The sequence below is a fragment of the Dreissena polymorpha genome, chromosome 6 (genome assembly GCF_020536995.1).
Source record: "Dreissena polymorpha isolate Duluth1 chromosome 6, UMN_Dpol_1.0, whole genome shotgun sequence".
NCBI classification, from domain to species: domain Eukaryota; kingdom Metazoa; phylum Mollusca; class Bivalvia; order Myida; family Dreissenidae; genus Dreissena; species Dreissena polymorpha.
In genome coordinates this window covers 20,130,085-20,144,037 of record NC_068360.1, presented here as the reverse complement: position 1 = coordinate 20,144,037, position 13,953 = coordinate 20,130,085, and the positions used below count along the sequence as shown (strand labels likewise).

General features: G+C 33.5%; 1 protein-coding gene across 2 annotated transcripts in view; it reads right to left on the bottom strand.

Annotated features, from left to right (window-relative positions):
* Positions 1-13,073, bottom strand: part of LOC127835102 (muscleblind-like protein 1) — a 305,570-nt gene extending 292,497 nt beyond the window's left edge. The window contains exon 1 of one of the 2 annotated variants that reach the window (XM_052361376.1): positions 13,022-13,073. The gene's annotated coding sequence lies outside the window, so the exon portion shown is untranslated. Of the gene's footprint in view, positions 1-6,307; positions 6,390-13,021 lie in introns of those variants that run through there. The other variant, XM_052361374.1, reaches the window with a different exon arrangement.
* Between the last annotated feature and the right edge of the window lie 880 nt (positions 13,074-13,953).

Below are 13,953 nucleotides of genomic sequence, written 5' to 3'. Positions count from 1 at the left end.
GAATAATTCATTTTTTTATGCCATGCACTCCAGAACACAATGGATTGTAAAATTTAATAGCTATGTGACAGGCTATCCATCTTAAACAATGATGTAACTAAATATTATGCAAACAACAGTTTTTGTTATTACGGGGAACATCAAGTCTGTTTCGTAAGGAATTACACATACATATATTCTGCCATACAGAATCGTTCATTGCATGTGGACATGTAGATGAAGTGGCAGTTTTTGTTTTCAAGTTGAGCCATAATATTCGGACCCAATTCCTATCACAAAAAATCATTTTCACATTGACTGCCTAAAAACCCAGTTGAAGGTTTAAAAATAATAATTTTTTTTTACTTTCACATTTTGTTAATTTCCCTATCCTGCTCTATAAGTTGAAATTAATATAAACAAACTATTTTATAGAAAAAATGTATGCTTAAGTATTATATAGCAATACAACCAACACCACCTATTCCCCATGTTTAGACCAAAAAAAGCTGTTTCTCCTAATCTTAGGAGCCTGAACTTTTTTCGTGGTGATATTCCTTAATTTTATGGGTTGAGGACCTCCCAAAGAAGTAAAAACATAGCTAAATGAACTACTGTTTTCCTTTCTTAGATCAATAGAAATTAAGTTGAAAGTATTTTAGTCGTATAAGTACTTGAAAGTATTTTAGTAGTATCTAATAATAATCATGCACATTACATCAAAAGCACTATTCTCTTTGCACCAATATATAATTGTAAATGCCTCACAGTTATTTGGTCAAGCACTTCATCTCGTTCATTATGTATGTACTCTACACAGTCTGTTGTCTGGTATTGACCCCCTAAATCAGGAGCAACAAGGCATATTTGTAGTCTCGGCTGTCTTACAAAGCCTATGACTCCTGATTTATTATTATGCCGACAGACATTGTTGTCATTCTCCAAGCGGAACTTTTGGGAAGTCTCTGGAATTCTTCCAATTAAAAGAGGAATTTGCTCTGAAACTATACCTGATAATTATACACTTGTTGAAAACAGGCTAATCACGGAAGACGCTTTTACGATCTCTGAGTCTTACAGCTAGTTTGTTTAACATTATCTGTACATACTTTGCTAATTTGATAATTAAATGTTTTTTATAGATGGACCACATATCTTTGTATAATTTACCTTATTAATCCGCTCCAAAAATAGTTTTTATAAATGTTTGATGTTAATGAAAAGCGGACATTAAAATGTGCATTATTCTAATCCTGGATCACGTTTAGAAGAATTTCTCTCCTTACATAGTTTCAGGAGTTTAATTGTTTGCTATATTAGGGACAATGAAGATTTAGCTCCCTTAGACCTTTAACATTAGCATGTTTTTTTCTTACATGGTTGTTTCCCTTGTTTTCATTAACACCATTCTGTTCCATTCTTCTGTGAGATAATTACAATTGCTATTATGGCGAGTATAATAGATTTAGAGCAAATTTGTTATAAGAAATTGTGAGGTACATTAGACAATTAAAAACAAAGTTTATAACATAATAACAACAAAACATTAAATTCCAATAATCAAACTTCATAGGTAGTTATCAATCAAAACATATGGGTTTTTTTAGAAGTTCAGTCATGTTTTACCATTTTGGTGATTTTTCTTTTGCTTACATGCTTCCGTGACTGGGCATTGAACCCAGGTGAGATAGGTGAGAGGCATGTGTACAAACCACTGGGATTACTGGACAGACGAAAAAACTTTAATTTTGAACATTATTGATTTTTATCCTGCCTCTGTTGCAAACATTGACCTAATAAAGCAGGGTCGAATAAATTTTCCAATCTCCTGTCAACAGGAAGTAGTGTATTCCTACGCACGCTGTGACACATAGTTGAGTGTAACCTTTCCAATACACTACACAAGGGTGAAATATTTTACCAACATCGGCAGCTATCGTAATTGTAGACCAAGAAAAATATCACATTCTCGATTCGTTTGTTATTTCTCCTCATAATTTCAATAGCAAAGTATTAAAAGGAACAGCTTGAAGTGGAACTATTGTTTACGGGACACAATCAGTAGTTAAGCGGTCTAATAATTATATTGTTATATCAATTTATTATTTGAATTTGATAAAATGTGTCAATGGCATGAAGTAGGATAAATTGAATACATTGTTGGTGCCGAGAGAAAGAAAGTTTATCCAGTGAGGCTTAGAAAAAGAAAATAGGGCGAGCTTTACCATGTATTCTCTATAATATGGCGTGTTAATTTATTTTCTCCACACATAAATAATTAATGACTTACAACTTCTAAATGCCTTTGATACATATGTTGATTGCTAGGAATGCTGTCTTTCTGATTGGTGAAAACAAAATATATGTTGCATTTTGAATGGGCATTCTACTGGATCCCAAATATATAAGGTAAAAAAATCTCTAATTACCTTACTGGCCTATAGGTTATTTTATAATTAATGAAAAATTAAACACATTGTATAAAAAACTTTCATGTTTCTTAGGCATTATATGGCATATTTTGTATCCAGCCATTTTTTTCTTTCTTTATAAAGAACCGGAAAATGGCGCTTTCCCAATTAGGAAAATATACAAATTTCCCAATTGTAGTCAAAATAATTCCCAATTGAAGATTTCTACAAAAAAATATTTTAAAAATTTTAAAAATGCAACATTTAGTTAGGTTCCATATGCAGCTTTATGGCTTGAACCTAAGAAAATATTAATATAAACAACTTGACAGCATTTTGTTATCAATTTTAAAGTATTTGGGAGCAAACAATCAAATACACCAATTTCCCAATATGAAGACTTCACAACGCCAATTTTCCCAATTTCAGGGTTTCAGGCTGGTACCGGTACTTTTTCCAATTGGGAAAAACAAATCACTGTTTGTATCAAGGCAAAAGCAAATGATATATTGCTATGAAGTTAATAAACACAAATTATTAGTCAAAGGGACATTACTTAAGGAGGTAAACAGAAAGCTTGGAGAAGATAATTCATTAATTGAGATTACTGCCATGTCTTACGCAAGCTTGTTTTCATATACAGGGCCTTCGTTTTGCACTTTTTACTGCCGAATATCAGCGGCTTCCCCCAATGAAAAATGTATACTTTTTTCCCCTATTTCAGCTAAAAAATTTCCCCTCAAAAAAAAAATATTAATACAAAAATTGTTGCCAGCTGCATGGTATCGTGCTACCAACCTTTGATTAAATGTATATTTATGTAAATCACATTAAAGTATAGCAATTTAAGGTGTTTAATGGTTGGTAAAAAGATCTAAAATTACCACTTTCACCCGAAACAACGCAATACCCCCTCTAATAGCTACGGCCCCTATCCCCCAAAGTGTAGCAAGGGCCCTCCAATACAGTATAGTCTAATATGGGTGTCAAATATACTCAGTTTAAAAAAAGCAAGGGAATATAGTGCAAACTTGTACAAAACTAAAAAAGTTTGTAATGAGAGACTAAGTAAAATCCCCCCATAAAAGGTAATATGCGGGAAAATTCCCCCTCATGAGGGATGTGGGTGGCTTCCCCTGGCGGCAAGAGAGGACCCTGATATACAATTTTAAAGTAAACTGACATACCATAGCATACTAGAAGAAGGTTATGTGTTTGGCAAATTGGTAGCAAACCTACATGCAATAATGGAGCTGAACAAAAGTGAAACTACATGGAAATATTTTTCGCTGTGACACAAATAGTGCATATTCAAAGGTTAGCAAGGGCTTTGCGTTGTATTGTTTGCATTCTCATGGCACTTAAGAGAAGAAATTGAACTGAAAATTCGAACAGTGTTACAAAGTGCATGCTCTTAACAGGAACTTATCATTGTCAGGTGCAAACCAATCAGAAGAATAAGAAGAACGACTTTTGTGATAATGCTTTATCTTGATAAACTGCCGTTAGGTAAAAGGTACGCCGCCTATCTTCAGGAGATTTTTTCTAAAATATTTGGACTATGAAGAAGCAACAAAAATCTAGTTAGCTTCTGATAAATAGTGATGATTAATCAGCGATTTTCCTTGTCCAATTGGGAAAAGTACCCGTACCGGTCCGATTGGGAAAAATTGAGTCGTGAAAACCTCAAAATTGGGAAAAATCGAGTCGTGAAATCCTGAAATTGGGAAAATCGCGTCGTGAAGTTTGGGTCTTATTGAATACATCATACAGTTCATACTTAATTGAACATACCCATTTAAATAATCATTTGCAGGCATGCCTTAATGACCATTAAGTTATAAAGTTTATATAAATAACAAAATATTATAAAGAACACACCAAATCAATTACTAGTTGTTTTAATCTCTTTTAAAGCAATGTCTCTCTCTTTCATTTTTGTGAAAATTTCAACAATCTTTGATGTTTGATCATCACTCAGTTGCTTGCATCCCTCCCTGCACAGCATCATTATTGCTGTCAATGTGTCCTGTGATAGATGGTTCCGATTGGTTTTTTGGCATAATATTTGCTATTATGACTCATTTCAAACTGCGATAAGGTTACAAACCGACGTAAAACAGTACGCTGGCTGCCTGGCAAAAGAACCGGAAACAGTAACAACTCTATTGATTGAATGCGCTGAATAATAAAACCCGAAATTAATCGAGCGCGTGGTTACACACAACTATACGATTTTCTTTGTTCGCTCGCCGAAAGTTGGTTTTTTACGAAACTTTCTATCGTTTTGAGAAAAAATTCGGACGCTGATTGGGATTTTTCCAGATGCCGATTGGGAATTTGGGAATTTTCGCTTGATTGGGAAAGTACCGTTTTGGGAATTTGGGAATTTTCGTTCGATTGGGAAAGTACCGTTTACCGGTACTTTATAAAGAAGGAGGAAAATCGCTGTTAATAGAAAAGCACTTTCTCTTTTGAGATATAAAATCACTCTTAAGAGAAAGTTTGAATTCCATTTTCATTATGGAAAAAAAATGAAACTCCAGGGAAATTGGCAGGCAAAATTTGTGCTTCCATATACTAGTCTTTTATTAAGTGCCTAGTTTCGTATACAAAATGTTCTGTATCATGCAAAATATGGCCATATGCAGCCAGCATTGTTCCAGACCAGCCTGTGCATTGGCACAGTTTTGTCACTTTGCAGTCTGGTCTGGAGCTACCCTGACTTCATATTGCATAAATGCATGTACATTGTCAAACAATGTGGCTCATATAGGAAATACAAGAATAAAGGATATACATAAAACACAAAACTATTAATGTAAAATTATAAAAATGGACAAAGTCAACACAAAGTAAGTTTTGTTTTATAGACGTGTTAAAAAAGTTATTAGCATGTCACTTTACAGAGTACAGAGTATATGGATTGTTTATATAACAGTACCCTCACACCATACAGAGCGGCAAGGTCCTTTCTGAATCCTCAATGTCCCCACAGCTTTCTCCAATACAAATCCTCTTTACCTTTAAACTACTCAAATATGAAAAGATTAATGCAGATGCCATTCTTTCTTATCATAAATCAACAAAGACTGATCAGTTTAATTCAGGCTCCCATGGAAGACGTTTTAGAAAAGCAAGTTAGGCAGCAAATGATATCTTTAATGTCTGCAATTCCTAGAAAAATGAATTCAATATTTGTGTTGGACCAAACAAAATATATTGAAACATGCCAACAAAGGATCTGGCAACACAAATGATATACAAGGTTGATCATTCATTAATTCTTTATTAACCTCCACACATGACAAAACACTTTGAGAAGATAACAAATTGTGTTAATTATTTGTACACTCTTGAAACAAAAGATTTCCCTTCGTAAGTTGGTGTTTTCGAATAATATTAATCTTAAAACAATATACTTGCTGGCCAGTTTGTTTATCAATAAAAAAATGAACAAGGAACAAAATTGTCACAAAATAGGGTTTTCAATTTGGAAAAAGTCTGATAAAGGGAGACAATTCAAAATGTGCATTGTTACTGATTGTTGCTAGTTATCCCCCTTGTGTCAAATTCAATCTTTTTAGTTGTGGCGACATTGATTTCATTTTTTTTAAAGTTTGATAAAGGGAGACAATTCAAAATGTGCATTGTTACTGATTGTTCATAGTTAACACCTTGTGTCAAATTCAATCTATTTTTAGTCATGTATAATTGTAAACAAATGTACCGAGTAATTTTAAAATCTCACAATGAATGACATAGTTATGGCCCGACAAAATCATTTATGGCCATTTTTGACCTTTGAACTCAAAGTTTGACCTTGACGTTGCATATATCGATGTAATTCTTTCGCATGACACACCGTCCAATAATGGTGAACAAAATTTATGGGCCAAATTATTTTAAAATCTCACCATGAACGACATATTTATGGCCCGGACAAGCTTGTTCCGCCCGCCCATCCGCCAGCCTGCCGACATTCGCCAATCTTACAACCAGTTTTATTCCATCGGAAAACCTGGTAGAAAAAACAGATATTAAAATTTGTGTTGAAAATTGTATCACATGGTGAAGGTCAATGGGGAAATATTCAAATAAATCCCTCCACAATTTCTGGTATTGTTTGATGCATTTAACTATATATTTTGATCCTTTAAACATGTCACATGTCAAGAAGTAAAATCCCGCTGCAGGTCTGTATGAAAAGTGAGGTTTCAGATTATGCAACACTTTCTACTTTTTTTTAAATTGACTTATTTAATAAACTTGAGTATGAATAGATGGAGTGTTTTTTGGGGGGTTTATTAATGTGCACTTACATTTTATTAAGTAAGCGCGGCTATGCTTTTGGAAATAAGCTTTATCTTTCACAGCTATTTTCCAAAATATTGAAGCATCTTTTCCAATTAGGAAAATATTTACTACACAGGGCTTCACACTAACTTTTTTTTCAACTAGCCCATTCGGGCTAGTAAATGCAGAACCTACTAGCCCTGACCAATCTTTCATGTGCCCCGACCAAAGTATTATCAAAACTTTTGTATTAATCATTTAACTTGTACTTGTATTTTGAGATGTGCAATTATGATTCAATCATTCTTATTAGCTTGCCTTACTAATGCTAATGAATTCAATATTCATCTACTTAAGACATCTATTTGTAATCTTCACGCCATTTCGGGAGAAATTTTCTTGTTTTTTTCCCCTCATACCTTCTCTTACTTTCCTCCTTCCCTTTTCTTTTCTTATCCGAGGAACCCCCATCCCCACCCATGAAGCCAAACTTAAACAAAGACATGAACGTTAAAACCTTTTTACATAGATTGCCGCGGTTGCCGTCTGACAACAAATGGTAAGTGAATCTTAGGTGTCGCAAAATAACAAATAACGTGTTACAGTTGTCGTAACAATTGTACAAGAATAACTCTCTACTAAAAGCCGGGATCGACCATTAATATTAGTTTTGCTAATTGAATTGTGTAAAAAGATTGTCAAAACACTTCTAATCGATCAAACAAATTAAAATTATTTAAAATTGATAAATAAATAATAATTTTATATTAACTTTGTGTTAATGTCGAGTTTTATACCTTCATCAATCCTGGACAATCCTGTGCGATCCCGGCTTTTAGTTTAAAACGTATTTTTATCGAGAAAACACGTCACTTCGAGGAAACCAATCATAACCGTATTTATCGGAATTCCGTTTAAAAATAGGTACTGACGTGTTTTACCAGGAAAACCGCCGGGGATTTTCTGAAATGTCGGCCTCTTTTAGATTGCAATCAGGGGGTTCCAAATCTATTTCGAGTTATGATCTGTTTGTAGTCTCCGACTTCAATCTGGGATTTAATTGTCATCTGATCATACTGTATAAAGATTTTTGCATCTTTCAAAAGCTTATTTAAAACGCAGTTTATTGATATAGAACACATAATCCCGCCCAAAATACACACGACCGGTCGGGCATGTTACTGGGACATTGGCTAGCCCAGACCTAGGTACAGGCAGTGAATGTCGTTCGGACGTGCCTTAGTGTTAAGCCCTGACTACATAATTATGATGTATACAAATGTGGAGGGCTGTGGAAAAACCTTTTGTTACGCTCGTACATGGTATATCTTAATACATTATTGAAATGAGTGAAATCTAACATGAAGTTTATTCATTTTTTTCTATAATACCACCACTGCTATCATTTGAATCACGAAAAACAAGATTGAAACCACTACTGCCACTTTTTGTTGCATGGCTAGTACACTGCATCTTTGGATTATCCCGCTAATTTAACAAAAGACTAGGTTATTGCAATAACTAAATGATTCTGAATCTGAAACTGCAGGTAATTTAGATGTTGTTAAGTGCATGTTAAGTTGATGTTAGGGGTGTTAGAATAGACGAAAACACATACAAAACGTATTTTTCAGGTTTTTGGTAAAAATTAGAAATCTATGAATGTTATGGCCAATGAATATGTTCAAATTAAAGAATCCATTAATTTTCATGTTGCTGAAAATATATTTAACCACAGCATTCTATCATGTGTTTGTATGGTAAACTTTTGCCAAGTCGTGGGTTCTTTTTGAGTTTTAGGTATAGAGATGGTGTGAATTCCCTTTGCACATGATACAGTCGTGATGGAAAAGTTTTAACACAGTCAACATCGTTTTGTTGATCAAAAATACAACAAAAACAGATACATGTTGTAATTCATCATAACTCAGTCTGCAAAATTAACCCATCGCCTGATCACCAATGCAATGAAATCTTAGCCTTGGCAATAGAAAAATTTAATATAGATTGCCTGAATTGCAATATAAACAAATCTGTGAAAATAAACCAATAAATCATCAATTACGCATTTCAGGTGTAAATTCGTACAGTGACACCGCTTGGTTACTTCCCTTAGTTTTCTATCATTAGTGATCTCCCTTAGATGTTATAGAGAGTGTAAAGTCTGAACTTGCATTCTACGCTGATAAATAAAATTATAGTGCTAAGGTTTTTATAAATTAAATAAATCAATAGATCTATTGACACTGACAGTCTATCAGATGATGAGAGTGACAATGCTGAGGATGATGATGATGATGTTGATGATGATGAAAACTTCAAAAATAAGGAAAATAACATTGCAAAAATTTGTAAAGAACTCTCAGAGTCAGATGTGATGGAATAAACGTTTGAAACTGTGAATACTGATTTGTTCACGATCTTAACCTCCAATTGCAATCTATAAATAAAGACTGTTGTCGTCCTTTCATGATAATTTCACTGTAAATTAATTCAATTTTTTGGGGGCTATGAAAAATTTCCTGTGGCTTTGACATTTTCAAAGTTTCACAGCCACATTGGCTATGAAGGCAAAAAAGTTAGTTTTGCAGACTGATAGCTTGACACGTTTTTATCAAATAATTCCTCCCTTATGTATTGTTCATATTGTGTTTCTAAGTAACAATTTTTTTTTATCAATGAGTATTTTCCATACTAAATCATCTGTTGACATTTTTTCACATGAAATGAACCTCCCTTGCAATGTCAGTTTTAAGGCTATTTATAGCATGCAAATCTTAAAATCGAAACAGAAAATAAGAATCCACGGCTCAAGAAGAACCACTATTTGCAAGATGGCAGTTTTATTGTCACCTTCAACACAATCGATTATTTTGATGCTTACTGACGATAAACGTTTGAAAAAAAAATAAATTTAAGACCAAAGGTAAATAATCATGTTTTTAATGATTCATGGTCATAAATTTAAATTATATTTGTGATGCAACATCTATTAAATTACCCACAACTCAAGAAGACTATAGCATGTTATAAGTTACCACACTTGCTTTAATATTTGTAATGACTCATGTAATGTATTTGTTATATTTCCTAATGTCAGAATGATGGACCATGTGTTTGCAAAGACTCATAACCCCCACTTGTTCCAAAATGAGAATTAGTTTTTGGAAAAGTATTCACTTATTATATACAGAGCCAGATTAAGCCCATGGAGGCCCATAGATAGTAAAACTTTTGCAGGGATTTTTCTGCCTATTTTGGGAAAAGGAGTCTCACCAAATTGGTAATTTTTTATTGACAAAATAAATTGTCCATTTTGGGAAATTTTGCTCCGATGAAACGGCTCATTTTGGGAAAACATTGAGAATTTATCATGCTTAAATAAGTCAGTGGTTTAACAAATAAATTTGTTTGTATTTGTTATTTTGTCTTTTTTATATAAACACATGCAATATTGGGCATGTTCAACATTTATTCAAGTACTGCAATTTTGTCTTTCAGTTTCAGTTACACTCTGAGATAAGAACTGTACAGTCAAAAACTTGGAGCGTATATTTTTTACCAAAACAAACAACTGTTAGTCACACAAGATACAGCATACTGGTCGTGTACGTAATTCCAGCCACTTTTGGGACTATTTTAACAACATCTTTTGTTTTAGGCAACTTGTTAAAACTAAACTTCACATATATAATCCTGGGTTCAAAACTCGCCTAGCATGAAAATTTCAATAGAATTAGATCAGTGTATGTTACTTTTATGAACAGAAATTAATGATATATAAACTATCAATTTTCGTAGGGCAATTGTACCTAAAAAATCGGCCACTTTTCAGGTTTATCTGCAGGTACAATTTCAAAGCAATATCTTTAGACGAATGTCCTCATTTTAAGAGTATTAATAAAGGTTTACACAAACACAACTTTTGACTTGAAACTTAAAAAATATGTGACATTATTATACCAGTTACTCCCCCTACGTATTTTAATAAATACTAACGGCCTGCACGGATAATGGGGAACTGCAAATTCATAAAAAATATTTATTTTTAATAGTTTTAATCAATTTTTACTAACATAGCTAAGAAAGTAAAAACATTTTGTTTGAAAAGTTGACTTTAGTGTCGATTTTTAGTAAACGCTTATATTTAATTTTACAACATGTAAACTATTAATATTCAAATCAAGGGAGGTAATTCATATATTAAAAGTTTATATTTAGGTCCTGATTTTTTTGTTTGAAATCTATGTTTTTATACAATTAATTAAAAATACCTTGATTAAAGTTTATCAGATAGAAATTATAATTATTTAATCAAATATATTTGTTTCTTATAAGAATATAATTTTTTCTATGGATAATGACGGCACTTTTCCCATGACAGGAATATCTTGTGTTATGTTTGAGACATTTTAATGCAAACGTTTACAGTGATATGCTTTTAACTTGCAAAATATTGAGATAAGGGTTGGTTTTCAAGTTGATTGTTCTAAAAATAATCAAGACATGTGTGTTTAGATCATGAAAATGATTAAACACAGGTGGCCGATTTTTTACGTACAGGCCGCAGGGGACAAAAATATTTATAAATTGCACTCGTCCCGCAGGACAAGTGTATTAAAATTTTCACTCGTCCTGCAAACACATGCACTTGTCCTTCAAATATGTGTGAAAGAAAGATTGCAAAGGACTGATATGACTAACAATGTTTCCTATATCACTGCTAAAATGCTGCTAACTTAGTTATTCATGCCAGCTGATCACAGAAGAAATGTTAACTTACTTTATTTATGAGGAACACAAAATAAATAAATGAAGACAAATTTGTTTTTTCTTTTTTCTAATGCTTGCGTGCTTTCCATTTCGGATGGTTGAACATCGCTCCTGCCCCCTTTAAAGAACGCTCGTATGTCAGACATTTTTCAGATGTAAAACCGTACTTCGCAGTAAAATAATTCTTTAAAAAAATCAATACTTACAGTGAATGAAGTCAGATGGTTCCCTGTCAACATGGCCGCGCAAAGTTTACACCAAAAAGCCAATATTTACTCGGGACACAGTCTCGCATAACAACGCGCACCTGCTGTATGAAATTTACAATTACGATTTCCGGTTCATTCGCGTTCTACTTTCGGAATAGATATGCTTTAAGAAATGATTTTATTTAATGACAAAAAGTCTTACTGGTCAGAAAATACATATTTTAACATCAGTTTTTTTTCACTCGTCCTGTAGGACGAGAGCTTTAGGGAAATTCACTCGTCCTTTCAAGATTTCACTCGTCAATACGAGCGGACGAGTGGAATTTTTGTCCCCTGGGCCGGAATTACGTACACGACCAGTAATTTTTCTCTGCTTTCTGTTTTTGAAAGCATCACACAGCTCCTCCAATGTTTTGTCATTCAGGTCTAGTCAATATAAATTGCCGCCTAAGAGTCTTTTGATGATTTTTGCTTTGGCAGCCTCTTGGCGTCAATAGTCCACTCTATCTTTTTAATAGCGAGAGTTTTCCTTCTTTGTCTATATTGATGCGCAAGGAATTTGGTGCGCAACATTCAAGCCCCGATATCAGACAGTTAATATCAACGGATTGCAATAATATTTACATACCTGTGTAGATAATTCATTTCTCAATAATGTTCCGTAAGAATTATGTAACGACTCTTTCAATTTTGCACGCCTGACCAATTTAAATCAACACACTACTCAGTGCTCACATTTTCAATTCCAATCGCTGCGCCCGCTGTATACGGCAGGTAGATTTTAATCGATAACGCAGCCTATTACACCGTAATGCCTTCTTCTGATTGGTTGATATTTAAATATTTCATAACATGGCGAGAGGTCAGTGATTGTATTGCGATTTAAGCAGAAGTTTAACTGAAACAAATTATGCATTTTAACTTCAATTCGACACTATTTGAGGTAAAAATGGACTAATTAACCAAAACTTTGTGAGTTGGTAATGTTATTTTGCAATTTTAAGCATATTGATATAATAGTATTGTATTTATTTTTCGTTATGGTTTTTGCAGACCGGAGTTTCAGCGTTCAGATTTATTCTGAACGCGAATTATTTCAGCTAATTCAGGTCTAGACCTTCAATGCAGGTACAAAGGAGCCCAATATATTCAAATAAATATATAAAATCATGTTTAATAAGAAAAAAAAATGACTAAAGCTATTTTTGACATTTTTGCGGCCCGCGAAGACAGGTCTATGATAAATTCTAGTTAATGACCTTGTTATGATTCCAATATCAGAGGGTGGTGATTTTTTTTCATGGCTCTTTGTCAATTTTTTTCTTCAATTTATTTTGGATCATATTTACTTACTTGCTTGCATTGTTTTCGTGATTCATGCGTTCTTGTATCATTCCATGAATCAAACGGTTAAATCATTCGCCAGACCAAACTTTACCGCCATTAGACTGGCATAATCCTCGAGGATATGATGACGTCGCCACGTTTTGCATTAACGTTTACTGATATAATCGATTATATCCAGTCGCAGATTCGTCCTAATACCAAATTTGTGTCGTCCGAGGTGCACTCTGTCTGATTCCCTGCATAGCTTTAATCAAAATAACAAACCATGTGATAATTACCTTGTACAACCGTCCCCGTAGTACCGTGGGACGTAAACGCTTTCCCGTCATTTTGTTTGAGGCATTTTTGGAACAAAATTGATGGCTACGTTATGTAAATATTTTTAAAAAATACTTCAAAGGGACCTTTTCACAGATTTTGGCATGCATTGAAGTTTGTCATTAAATGCTTTATATTGATAAATTTAAACATTGGATTTATAAAGCTACAGTAAAAAACAAGAATAAATATAAAGAAAGAAAAACAAGAAACCATCAACTGGGCTCGAACCACTGACCCCTGGAGTAAGAGTCGATTAGACCACTCGTGCAATCCGTGCTCAATTGGTGATGTATTTTATACTTTAATTTATGCAATCCTCGTAGTATCACACGTTAACAACAGAACTCTCAACATCATTTAATCGTTTCGCGTTGCAACGCTTCATAATTTTCAGGTTTTTTAATCGTCAAAAGATCCAAATATTGGATATTTTAGAGGATGGTTAATGTTCAGCATTACTGATGCCTCACAAATATCATAACTACAACGAAAATTTGCGTATCTGAAGCATTTTGTTTTAATTTGTCGATTTTCCGAAACGTGAAAAGGCCTGTTTAATTTGGATTGTTTTTCCTTATGACGCATACTGAGTTCATATGAATTGCCTTTTATTCGCC